Here is a 12,702-nt window from a genome sequence, read left to right on the forward strand (position 1 = left end):
CTGCGATGGAGCTCCGTATGCCACGGCAAACTGGCTGACACTGACGGCGGCGGTGCACAAATGCTGCGCAGCTAGCGCCATTCGACGGCCAACACCGCGGTTCCTGGTGTGTCCGCTGTGCCGTGCGTATGATCATTGCTTGTACAGCCCTCTCGCAGTGTCCGGAGCAAGTATGGTGGGTCTGACACACCGGTGTCAATGTGTTCTTTTTTCCATTTCCAGGAGTGTATCTTGTGACGACCCAGTGGCCAGTTCCCAAGTGGACAGATGGCCGCTCGTTTAGTGGCAGGGATCATGCATGCATACGGAGAGAAGGGTTTGCTAGCTGTCGGTAGCCCCAACGTTCTACATCTACATCTACATCTACATAGATATTCCTCAAACCACCACACGATGTGTAGAGGAGCGTACCTTTTAACACTACTCGCCTCCGTATGAGGCCTCATTTCTCGTATCTTATCTCCATGATCCTGATGCACAGTGTATGTTGGCAGCAGTTCAATCATTCGGTAGGCGTTTCAAATGCCGGTTCTCCAAATTTTCTCATAGTGTGACAGGTGGCATGCCTTTAGCTGCATACAGTGACTTGCCCCCTCTCATATTTCTGTCTTACTCTGAGTAGTTCGATTTGGGGAAGTATAGCCGAGTTTGGTCATTACAAGGCTAGTATTGAGAACTCATAAGATATGAATATTTTCCTCTCTAATTGCATGCAGTGAAAACTTGCTATTCCTTCACACGCGGACTTCCCACGCAGCGTCTCTCATCACCTGGGTGGTCCGGTGACAGGCGGGTTCTACTGATCTTGAAAGGTTATTCCGACGGGTGTGAGCGAATCGAGGGGATGCTTTCCAGACACCGACATTGTCATAAGAGTGGGGGGCGACACGCCCACACGGGCCTGAAGGAGCAGCTTGGGCTAGAGATTCCGTTACTTCGCAGAAATTTAGTGAAAACACTTTCTGACAGGCTACCAGCGAGACGTGGGAATGACTTGTGTTCCCAGACAGTCTTGGTGGGCAAAGACCCTCGTTTTCTGCAAAATCGTAACAGTGATTGCCTTGCTCATAGGATAGCTCTGTGACTTAGCAAAATCGGCGCAGAAATTGGCGCCAAGTATCTCCATTGGTGCAATGGTAGTGCTTCGGCAATGGAGTTGAATTTGCGGCCGGTTTTCGAAGCGCTGATTGGCACGTTTTAACCATGGCCACTGTCGTGGGGGCGGGAATGTTCTGTGTTCGGTTTTGTACGGGTGCTCTTGAGGAAGTCAAGTCTCGCCTTTCTGTCGGAGTAGGTTACAAGACTGAGCTCTCGCTACTTTGGACAGGCTGACTTCCGTTGGCTGTCTACTATACTTTCATTTAATTGTAACTGTTTGACGAAGTTGCTGAAGTTTCGACTTCAACGTAACTTTCCGAGTACAGTTGGCAATTGAGCGTTCTGCGTACAAGCGGTCTATGTTGTCCGCCTTGAGCAGTTTTGGCTATAGCTGACTGTATCGGAGTTACTGTGTGACTTCGCTTGTTAAATTCACTCACTGTACCGTCAGTGATTGTGTAGCGAGCCTTCTTCGTCTCCTTCAGAGGCGTAATTGTGTTGCTAGGAAGTCTTTAGTCTGGAACAACCAGACCAGGAGAATTTGTTTCGGGCTATACTCTCGACATTATCATCACCACGACGGGACGTCGAAGTAATCAGCCATCGCCTCCAGTATGCCAGATCGTGTCCTTGCAGTTAAGAAGACACCTTGGTGAGGTATGTCCGCAGCACCGGCAAATGAGGGAATTTTGCTACGTGACAATTAGAGCTCAGCAGAGTGCGCCTGTCCCCGTCTTTTCTAACGTGGTTCTGTCTTGGGCGTTCATTGTCTGAGTTCTCACTACTGTTGCTACAACTACTGTTGGCATGGCTAGGTGTTTCTCTTAAGATTTGAGTTGCAAGGAACTGGCTCCACATACCACTTGGTCATAAATGTCACAATCTAGTTTATGGACAACTTCACCTTCACAGCATTTATTTGAGTATCCAATTTGACATATTGTAAATGTTTCATGTGTATTGTTTATTATTTTGAGTTTAGTCATAACAAATCAAATTGTTATTTTGGACAGAACTTTCATTCTGTGGATCGGTAAAGCAACCCTTCCATTTCTGACTACATTAATGAAACTTTCCTTTATCAAATCAATTGTTATCAAATTAAATTATTGCAGGTGCCAAACTCTTTTCTACTCCACTTGCAGGGTCGATTATAGTCAGTTCGCCTTTCTTCTTAATCAATGTACAACAACAAAAGTCGGAGTTAGAAAAGGGGGGGCTTAGAGCATCATTTCCATATGAAGGTTCTAGAATAATTTGGTGTTAAATACACTGCTAGCTCCGGCACCTCGTATATAATGGTGACCTTTAGCCTCGGATCTTTCCTGTGAATCACTGATAAGCAAAGATTATTCTCAGTAGGGACATTCAAAATTTTTTTCTCTACTTTTTTAATGATTAATACTCAAGTTGTTTTTCTTGTAGTTCCGCGATTAGTTTTTAAGTAGCGGCGCATGATTACAGTTTTTGTTTCAGTGTATATATTTTTTGTTTATTTGTTTTTCTTTGTGTTTCTTTGATGTGGTGTCCGTACCACATCACACTTTGTCAGGTTTGTGTGCGGTTAATGTACCACAACAAATCGTGCGTGTAATTACAGCGTTGGAACGGCGCTGTTGAAGTTATATGTCTATGTGTAAAAATATAGGGAGTAGATAATGTTTATTGTGAATTTTAGATGAATTTGTTTTCATGAATGATCACCAGAAGTAAGGCACAACTATTATCAAGCGGGGCTAAAACAAAATAGGGTAGCATAATAGACAAGGGGCAGGTTACTGACGGGGATAGGTTCGGAGATGCGATGGGCACATTTTTAGCAGGACAGGACGACAGGGTCATTAATGAGGAATGTGATTTGGACGCGATCTTAGAGCAACGTCGCGGTCGTGATTATGATAGTGAGGTAGAGGATGAAACAGAGACAGGCACACAGGTCGAGATGGTAGCAGAAGTTTATAGCCTAACAAACAAGAGCAGACAGAGGCCAGCTCGGTCACGTCAGAGCTCTAGCGCCCAGGTGTCCATTGTTACATCGCCCATGTGTGACGAGGATCAATAAGATGACATTAACCCAATACTAAGCTTCCTATGGTCAATGAAAGAAGCAGCTGATGAACAACGTAAGAAGGAGAAGGAAGAAGCTGATGAACAGTGTAAGGAGGACACAGAGTAGAGGGACAACCTTCGCGTCACCCCCTTCTCCATTGTTGCCAAATTTATTCAAGATGGCGGCGATGACGTCATCCAAGATGGCGGATTTTGGCGGGAGAATAGTCCAATTGTGCTACATCCACTAACCTAACCTTCAGAAAAAATGGCGGGAAGTTTGAATTTTGGCGGGAAAATAGTCCAATTGTGCTACATCCACTAAGCTGAGCGTCCAGAAGAAAAAATGGCAGGAAGTTTGAATTCCCACAGGATAATGCATGCAAAGACCGTACTTGTCTTTTTATTAATATTGATTATCATTCATTAACATTCATTATCATTCATTATCAATTATTATCATTTATTATTATTTATTATCTTTTATTATTATTTGTTATTATTGACCTGCCTCCACTAGAAATTCCCTCCAAATTCAAATTCCAACACGATAAGGCTGCAAAACCTAACTTTTGTTTATTATCATTCATTATCATTTATTAACATTCATTATCATTCATTGTAATTCATTATCATTTATTATCATTCAATATCATTTATTATAATAGGCCTACCTCCACTAGAAAATTGCACCAAATTCAAATTCCAACACGATATTCTCTCAAAAACTGTACTGCTATGTATTATTATCATTTATTATTTATTCAAGATGTCCGATTTTCTCGGTGAGAAAACCAGTTTCCTTACATCCATAAACAAAAATCTATCACAAGTTCAAATCCCCAACACCATAATTGATCACACGTATAGGCTTTCTCCATCACTTATCTTTTTTTCACTGGTAGCCTATCATAATAGCGTCAAATATTAAACTGCTCTTATAGTAACGTAATTCACGTCCTTTGATTTTGCAGGGGGGAAGGGACTGAAGACTTTCTTTAAAGCAGTACGGTCATCACTTGTTCTCCAACACAGTCAGCACACACATCTTTGATATCGCAGTGCAGTCAACACGACATCCGCGCTCCCACTGAATTAGTTCAAATCCTCCGCACCCCCTGGCAAGCGCGAGGAGACACTCCTTATGCCTGTCACGTGAGGTGGCCGGCCACTAGCGCGGGGGGTGAGCCCAACGATCGCTCCCACGTCGTAAACATGTTTTCGCTGGACACGCTGAAACTTGTCGAGTTTGACGTCACAGCGGCCCCTTGTCCGCTCACCACGTGCATTCATCGCTTCCACACGTTTTCCGCCAAAATAGACTCCCTCGGAGATGAATCACACAACAGTCGGCCGTTTCCCTGCAAAACTTCTGGCACCACGTTCAAACCTGTCGATGCAGACCTCACAAAGCCGTTCACCATGTGTCCCTGTGCGAGCGAGAACGCAGTGCTACACATTTGGCGGCAAAGTTTGCTCGACAGTGGAATCCACCATGACTATATAACTGCACCTTAGGACCGCACTAGAACGCCCGCTAATTGGCTCTGAGCACTATGGGACTCAACATCTTAGGTCATAAGTCCCCTAGAACTTAGAACTACTTAAACCCAACTAACCTAAGGACATCACACACACCCATGCCCGAGGCAGGATTCGAACCTGGGACCGTAGCAGTCCCGCGGTTCCGGACTGCAGCGCCAGAACCGCTAGACCACCGCGGCCGGCCCCGCTAATTGAATCACTCTCGCGCACGCGTAATAACTGTACAATCGCTGCGTCGCCGCCCCGCTTATGTCACACACCTTCCATACACGCGACGGACATAGCCTTCTGTAAATACCTGGAAACTGACTCTTTATTTCAGACATTACGGTCATGCAGGTGTGTCCCAACTGACTTCTCCATGCTCACACAGCGAAACTCCAGAGCGCAGCTGAGGTACGCGCAGCAGGCTGAGCCCGGTCCCTGGCCCGCTGACATCACGCACACCCCCATGGCCAGCGCGCCAGGTAGGCTGCGGCGAGTGGCGCCTGAGGGTCCTGCCACAAACGGTCGGCCGCGCCTGCGAGCACTTAACGCCGGATACGATGGAACCTGTTCAGAAAAAAAAAAGGCCTGCGCCCGAGCGCCGTCGGTGGCACGTCAAAGCCACATATCAGTCCATCTAAGCCAGGTAGGCGGCGAGCAGCGCCACAAACGGTCTGGCTACGTAAAAATCCTCACCCGCCCGCGAGCACTTATCGCAGGAAATGATGGAACCTTCAACCGCATGCCGGACAAAGGACACGTTCCATCCCAATTCCTTTTTTTTTTTTCTCAACAGGTTCCAACCTACTGATACCTACCTCACACAACCGCTCGAGGTGTTCGGAAAGTTCCATCACATGACTCACTAAAAGCTATATCGGTCCTAAAGTTCGCAAATTCCCAGCACCGAGGGACAGGAACCGACACGCTTGCTTTGTCCAAACCACCCTCACGCCACATGCCCACGACTCCCCGACGCCACCAGCACGTGTGATGATGGAGCACAAATTAAACTCTCGCCCCATAAACTCTGCAATTCTCTCACCGATAGACAGGAACCGACACGCTCGAACTGTAATGTTTGCTTCCGAGTTGGAAACTTCCTTGACGTCACAACGGGGGATCGACCACGTGGCTCTGTGGGACATAGAAAGCTCTCACTAAGTTACCTGATCACCCGATTCTCATTATTCACCCCACATACCCCGATTACCTAATCCCGGATCTTCGCGAAAACACACACATATGCGTGAACCGTCGCTCCCGTCAAGATACGTACCTCCGCAAGTCAATTTAACACGAAGCTCTCAACTCAAATAAAAAAAATTAACAAGTCAATATCACGCGCACGTGCGGGAGCCATCGCACGCTCCTAGAAAACTTCACAACTCACATACCTATCAACATACTCAGATTTTGCATGTTCCCAAAATACTTAACCTCCGCTTTATTCATTCAAAATATATTCACTCCCTACCATAAACTCCTCGCCAATAAAAAAATAGCTAACAAAATTACCTTCAACGGCATTCTTAATACCATCAACCTCCAATTATGCCTATATAACATACTTTTAAATAATAATAATAATTATAATAATAATAATAATAATCATTCATCCTAACACACACATAATGATCTCACTATCATCCTCTCTCTAATCTAAATAAGATCTTCACTGATACTATGAATTATTTGTGTATAGTTTTATAAATTATAAAATGCTCAGCCCTCCACCATGTCCAAGAACCATCTGACTAGTTCAATTTCAGCTACTAGGGGCGCTAGTGAACTCATTCACCACCCCCACAGAATTCTCAACAACCATTCGATCATCCTAAGATCATGTGACGCTATGTCATCACACTTTTATTAGGAGCCACCCCCTGGTCATCTTTCTCACTCTTCAGTTGTCCGCCGCATCGTGCGTTTGTTCTCGTGTGTGTGTGTGTGTGTGAGTGTTGTATCTGTTTTATTAAGATAATGAAGCGAATTAACAACACCCAGGAGTCTGCTGCGAAGAGACATGGAGTCCACGGTTCGCCATTATCGAGTAAGTAAATAATTTTTATTTTTAATTATCATTTTTCCTTTATATCTTATATATTCTCCTTATTAATTATACATCTCATTGTTATAGCTGAACTCGCGGACTTTATCATCAAGGCTGAGGAGCGAGCAAGTGACGTCAATCAGCCTTGTCCTGAACAAGTTCCATTACCTGGTAAGTACAATTTTTCAATGTTTTGATATCTCTACCCATTAACTCCGTGTACGACCGCTACATCTGTTTTGGATAGCTCTATATAAAGGTCCGCTTTTCACTTGGTGTGTGTGTTATACTCGCTCTCTATAAAGATTTCATTTTATATATATATATATATATATATATATATATATATATATCTGCCTTCGTCCTCTCATTTCTGTATCACCAAACTTCTTCTACAAACATTTTTTACTTTATATTATACTCATTATATACCATCTTTCTAGATTACATCGGCCCAGCGCTTGAAGAGCTTGATCGCCAACTCGAAATGGAGAGAGCTCGTTGTGAATGTAAGTACATCCCTGATAATAATAAAAATCATACTCGCTAAAAAAGTAAATAATTTTGTCTTCTTGTTCTTTTAATATATACCCTTCTTCCTAGTCTATTGATCTAGCCTTAACATATATTTTGTTTATAGATCACCCTAATTCCACGCAGAGCGAGGGAGCCGAACACAGTAATAACTTTTTAGATGAGGACGAACTGGTCATGCCTGACTGGCTTGAGGGGATTGTCGAATGCGGCAATGAACTGCTGAAGCCGTGGAATGAGATCGGAGAAGGTGAATAGTTTTCATCATTAGTCCAAAATAATTACCATTATTTACTGATATAGTAATTATTATTATTTATCCTTCTTTTAAATCAAGATCATTAAACTTATATTTATGTTACAGGTATATCACACGGCATTGCCCGTGTTCCGTGAGCGCCGGTTGCAGGCGCGGGGCTCGAGGGTGGGCGAGGACACGCCCCACCTTGCATTGCACCAATCACCGCAGCTCGACAGACCGCGGCGGCGGCAGCCCAAACTATCTTGCATCCATGGGCGTCCCAACAAGTGGGTAGTAGCACTGCCAGGGGTCCCTCGCCGCCTTCTCCGCCACCGCAAGCTGACCATCCACGACACCGCCAGCGCGGGGTTCGTGTACCAAGACGCATACCCCTCCCATTAAATGATGATGATGACGCACCATCGCCAACACCGTCATCCACCGGCTGGACCCCCACTATCATTAGCAGTAATAGTATTAGTGATCATCCTGTGGCTACTGGCAGTTCTCTAACCCGCCCTTTTAGTGAAGTAGATCGGGTCGGTGACACCATACCTCAGTTGCAGTACTCGGCGATTGCCGACGCCTTCGAGGATCGAATCTCGGTCACTCGCATCGAAAACCCGGCAGGCGGGTACTGCGATCCTGTTGGATTTTTAAACGCATGCCTCCCTGTCCTGGAAACCGAGCTCCTCAAGATAGTCGATAATCCGCGTTATCCCACCGTTAAGTGCAGTGCAGTGCTTTGCATTGGGTTATCGCCCCCCCCCCCCAAAGTTCAGTCTGTCAGGAAGAGACCAGCATTCATTATCTTTGGGGGGGATAATGGTGTGATAACGCGGAGCACATCGATCGCCGAGTGGTTTCGTAAATCTACCTTGAGTGTCATATTGGGCCGGTTTTCCGAGATGGAAGTCAAAGGCTCAGCTAAGGTACTCAGCAGAATTCTACACCTGGACATCCATTTACATGTCCACGGTCCGTTAAATGAAGGGTCTAGCTATATCAAGCTCCCTAAAGATATAGCTAACAAGAGGGCGTGCATTAATGTCGAAAATAGAAAAGATCAGGCTTGTTTTGCATGGTCAATCCTGGCTTGCCAAAGATACTACAATTATAGAGCTCATCCTGAACGTCCCAGTACATACAATGTAGGTGATAATATTTATTCGTCTTATAATTTTGATGGTATTTAGTTCCCCGTCAAGATCCAGGACATACCTAAATTTGAGGCGCATAGTACCGGAATATCGGTACATGTTTATGGCCTGGAGAAGAAGAAAAGCAAGTCAGACGACGAAGACAAGCATGTCGTAGTCGGCCCCCTCCATTTCTCAAAATTTGCCGGTGGGCGTGAGCTGCATGTAAATATGCTTCTCTTTTCTGAAGGTGACAATTATCACTATTTCTGGATCAAGGACATGTCCCGACTGCTTTCCGCCCAACTATCAACCGATCATTATGTAAAACATATTTGTTTAAGGTGCCTCAATTATTTCTCCTCTGAACAGTTATTAGCTACGCATCTAGTAGACTGTACTTCCAAGGATGCGGTGCGTGTTATTATGCCCACGAAGGAAATCAAATTCATTAAGTTTAGGAATGCTCACCACCAGGAGCGGCGTCCGTTTGTTGTGTACGCCGACTTTGAGTGCCTCCTCGCTCCTGTGACCCGCTGTGAAGGCAATTCTACGACCTCACACACCACCTTTACAGAAAAACACGTACCTTATTCTGCAGCGTACCAAATTGTATCGTCATATGACATCAAACTTAACCGATACAAATCTTACGTCGGCGATAATCCATCGATTTGGTTGCTCTCTGAGCTTGAAAAACTTTCACTGGAAATTGATAAGCTGTATAGCGGCAACGTTCCAATCACCAAATCGAAGGAGAATGTATAATAATGTATAATAAAGCCACCGAGTATCATGTTTGTGGGATGCCGTTGGACAGAAAAGCGGAAATTCCTCGTAGGGAAATTCCGTGGCGCTGCTCACAATGCGTGCAATTTGAAGTACCAATTACCTAGGCACACACCAGTTTTCTTTCATAATTTAAGTGGGTATGACGCTCAATTTCTAGTTGAGCACTTGGCCGATTTCGGTTTGGAGAAAGATCAGGTCAGTGTCCTACCTGAGAGCGTCGAGAAGTATATATCATTCTCCAAACGAATGACGTCAAGAATTACGCTGCGCTTCCTCGATTGATTTAAGTGCAGGGGACTGGAGTATTGCACTGATTGGTCTAGAAACGTATAACAGCATTCCAAATATTACACAGAGCAACAATAAACTACATCTTGAAATTAACGGCCGGAAGGAGATTCTACAAATACAACCTGGTGCCTAAGATAGTGATGATTTAAACGAACTCCTAAAACAGTCAGAAAAAGGTATTGAACTACGGGCAAACATTAATACCCTTAAATCTGAAATACGGACAGAGAGTGCTACGATCGACTTTACACAGAGACATTCAATTGGTCCACTGCTAGGTTTTGCGAAGGATCGTGTCTCGGCGAAGGACGGAAGTAAATTTTACCCATCAGATCGTGCTGTAGATATACTCCCAGTGAGTACAATCCTCGTTGAGTGTAATATTGCTACCAGCTCATACCTGAACGATAAATTGATTCATTCAATTTACGGATTCTTTCCTACAGTCGGCACATGGTATAAAATAGTTCAAGCCTCCACAAACGCTATATGTCTCCCGGTGACTGTTCAGACACTGGACTACCTTGAACTGCGTATTGTGGATCAGAATAATCAGCTTGTTAACTTTAGAGGAGAAGAGATCATTGTACGTCTGCATCTAAGGCGAGATGGGAATAAGGTATAAAGCTAACACACCAGGCTCACAACCCGTTAGTGCAACGTGGAAGGGCAAGGTAATAACACGCCTTAATTACGAATTCCTCATTTCGGCAGGTTTAAAACCGCAGAATGACGTCGCTCAACGTAACTCAGTCAGTAGAGTATGATGACCGAATTATTCGTCATGGATACCACTCACACAAACCCTACGCTTCAAGCAAATTTAACAATAATGATGAAATTAGGATTGTTATCCAGCATCAGGACGCGGAAACACTGCCTAGCAAGAGCTTCCTGTATCTGGACTACACATTTAAGAAAGGTGATGGGGCTGCCGTAGCGCTCTCGAAGCTCACTCGAAATGCCGTAGCATTCCTGTTTCAAGAGATACCCTATGAACTCAACGGAATTGTAATACACCGAATTACAGATGTTGGCATTACATCAGCCCTTAAGACGTACGTTTCAGCCTCACGCTCTGATTCAAACAGTTTGGAAAATGCTGGGTGGTTCATAAATGCAGCGGATGGGGAGGGTGGACAAAGCCGATTTACCGCGTGCGTGCCACTAAAAATGTTTATGGGTTATTTTGCGGATATGCAGCGAATAATTATCAACGCTAAACAGGAACTTATTTTGGTGAGAAGTGCAAGTGACGCGAATTCATTCTCTCAAACAGCTGCAGAGGATGTTCAAATCAAGATTAATAGCATATCATGGAAAATGCCTCACATCACCGTTGCCGACGAGGAGTGCTTGAAGCTCTTAAAAGTTGTGAATGCTGGCACCTACCTACCACTAACTTTCCGATCATGGGAGCTTTTTGAATATTCAGTCCTACCTACAGCGTCCACACATACTTGGGCTATTAAAACATCAGTGCAGTTGGAAGCACCTCGATTCATCATATTTCAAACTCAAAGGCGTGCTAATGTATCAAAGGACTCAACTTAATTTGACCACTGGAATTTAACTAACGCCAGATTCTACTTGAATTCAGAATACTACCCATATGAGAATCTACATCTACAGTGGGACAGCAATGTATACAGTCTGGCATTTGACATGTATGCGAGATTCCGAAAATCTTACTACGAAGGTGTTGAAAATGAAGGATGCCTACTCAGCCCACAGAGTTTCAAGAAGGTAGCGCCAATAATCGTGATTGACTGTTCAAAACAGAATGAGATAATTAAATCAGGACCTATAGATGTACGGATTGAATTTGAATCTTCAGCAAACTTCCCTGATCAGATTTCGGCATATGCTCTCGTTTTGCATGATCGTCTCGTTAACTACTGTCCGCTCACTGGTGTAGTGCAACGAGTTGTATAACTTAATACGCACTCTGCTAGCTCAAGCGTAGATCACGATGTTACCTGAAGGTGTGAGGATCGTAGCTGACGTTCAAGGATTTCATAATTAAAGATTGTACATTAATAGCATTCACGCAAAGTGACGGAGTAATAGGAACATTTGTATCAAGAGTTGAATTTAAAGACGTCAAGTGCAATAAGACAGTCAGAAGCGCGATGTGGCTAACAAGATTCTGTCATGGGATTAAGTGGGACGCCCCTGGCATCTCTTATAAACATTTGCTGCAATTGCTGAGAGTATTTGGTCACAAGGAGACAGTAATCTACGTTAAAGGCGATGAGAAGAGTAGCTGGCTGCGTCGAATCTTCAAATATGCGGCTATCCAGAACCTGGAATACTACAATTGAACACCTATCCATCAACTTACACAGCGAACGTGTGAAGAAGAAAAAAATAATTTTGTGTCAGCATCGGAAAATGTAAAATTACTTTTAAAATGGCTCACAAATAAATAAATAACTTTTTTCTCCATAAGTATTCTTGTTGTTTTCTTTCTGTGACACCTACTCCTACTCCCAAGTAAGTTTATTGGGGATATTGTTCGTGAAGCGCATTCCACTGGAGCTGTCTGAGACAGTTTACCTGCTTCCACCTCGCCGGCACGGCGATGAGTCAACCGTTGAAAGTGATAGGACCTGAAAGAGAGAGTGCTAGGGTCGGCTTCGCCAGATGCCCGCCGTTTAAAGTGACAGGACCACAAAGAGAGTGGCGGGGTCTGTTTGTGACCGGCGGACGAGGTCCAGCACACGTCATTCAGATTTCGTCTCTGTCTTTAAATCAGTAAAAATCTTATAGGTCTCTCTCTGTGCCAGTGCAACGTATATGGATCATGATTGAGGGTCAAATAATAACAATCTCGGGCCTTTTTTTTTACAATAAAATAATTGAATCTATTATTCAATTCAGATTTTGTTTGCGACACACAATAAAATGATTCACTTTTTTTCACATTATGTGAGTTTACAGATACATTATTTGTCTTCAAGTAAAAATATGAA

This window comes from Schistocerca piceifrons, chromosome X (assembly GCF_021461385.2).
Source record: "Schistocerca piceifrons isolate TAMUIC-IGC-003096 chromosome X, iqSchPice1.1, whole genome shotgun sequence".
Taxonomy (NCBI): domain Eukaryota; kingdom Metazoa; phylum Arthropoda; class Insecta; order Orthoptera; family Acrididae; genus Schistocerca; species Schistocerca piceifrons.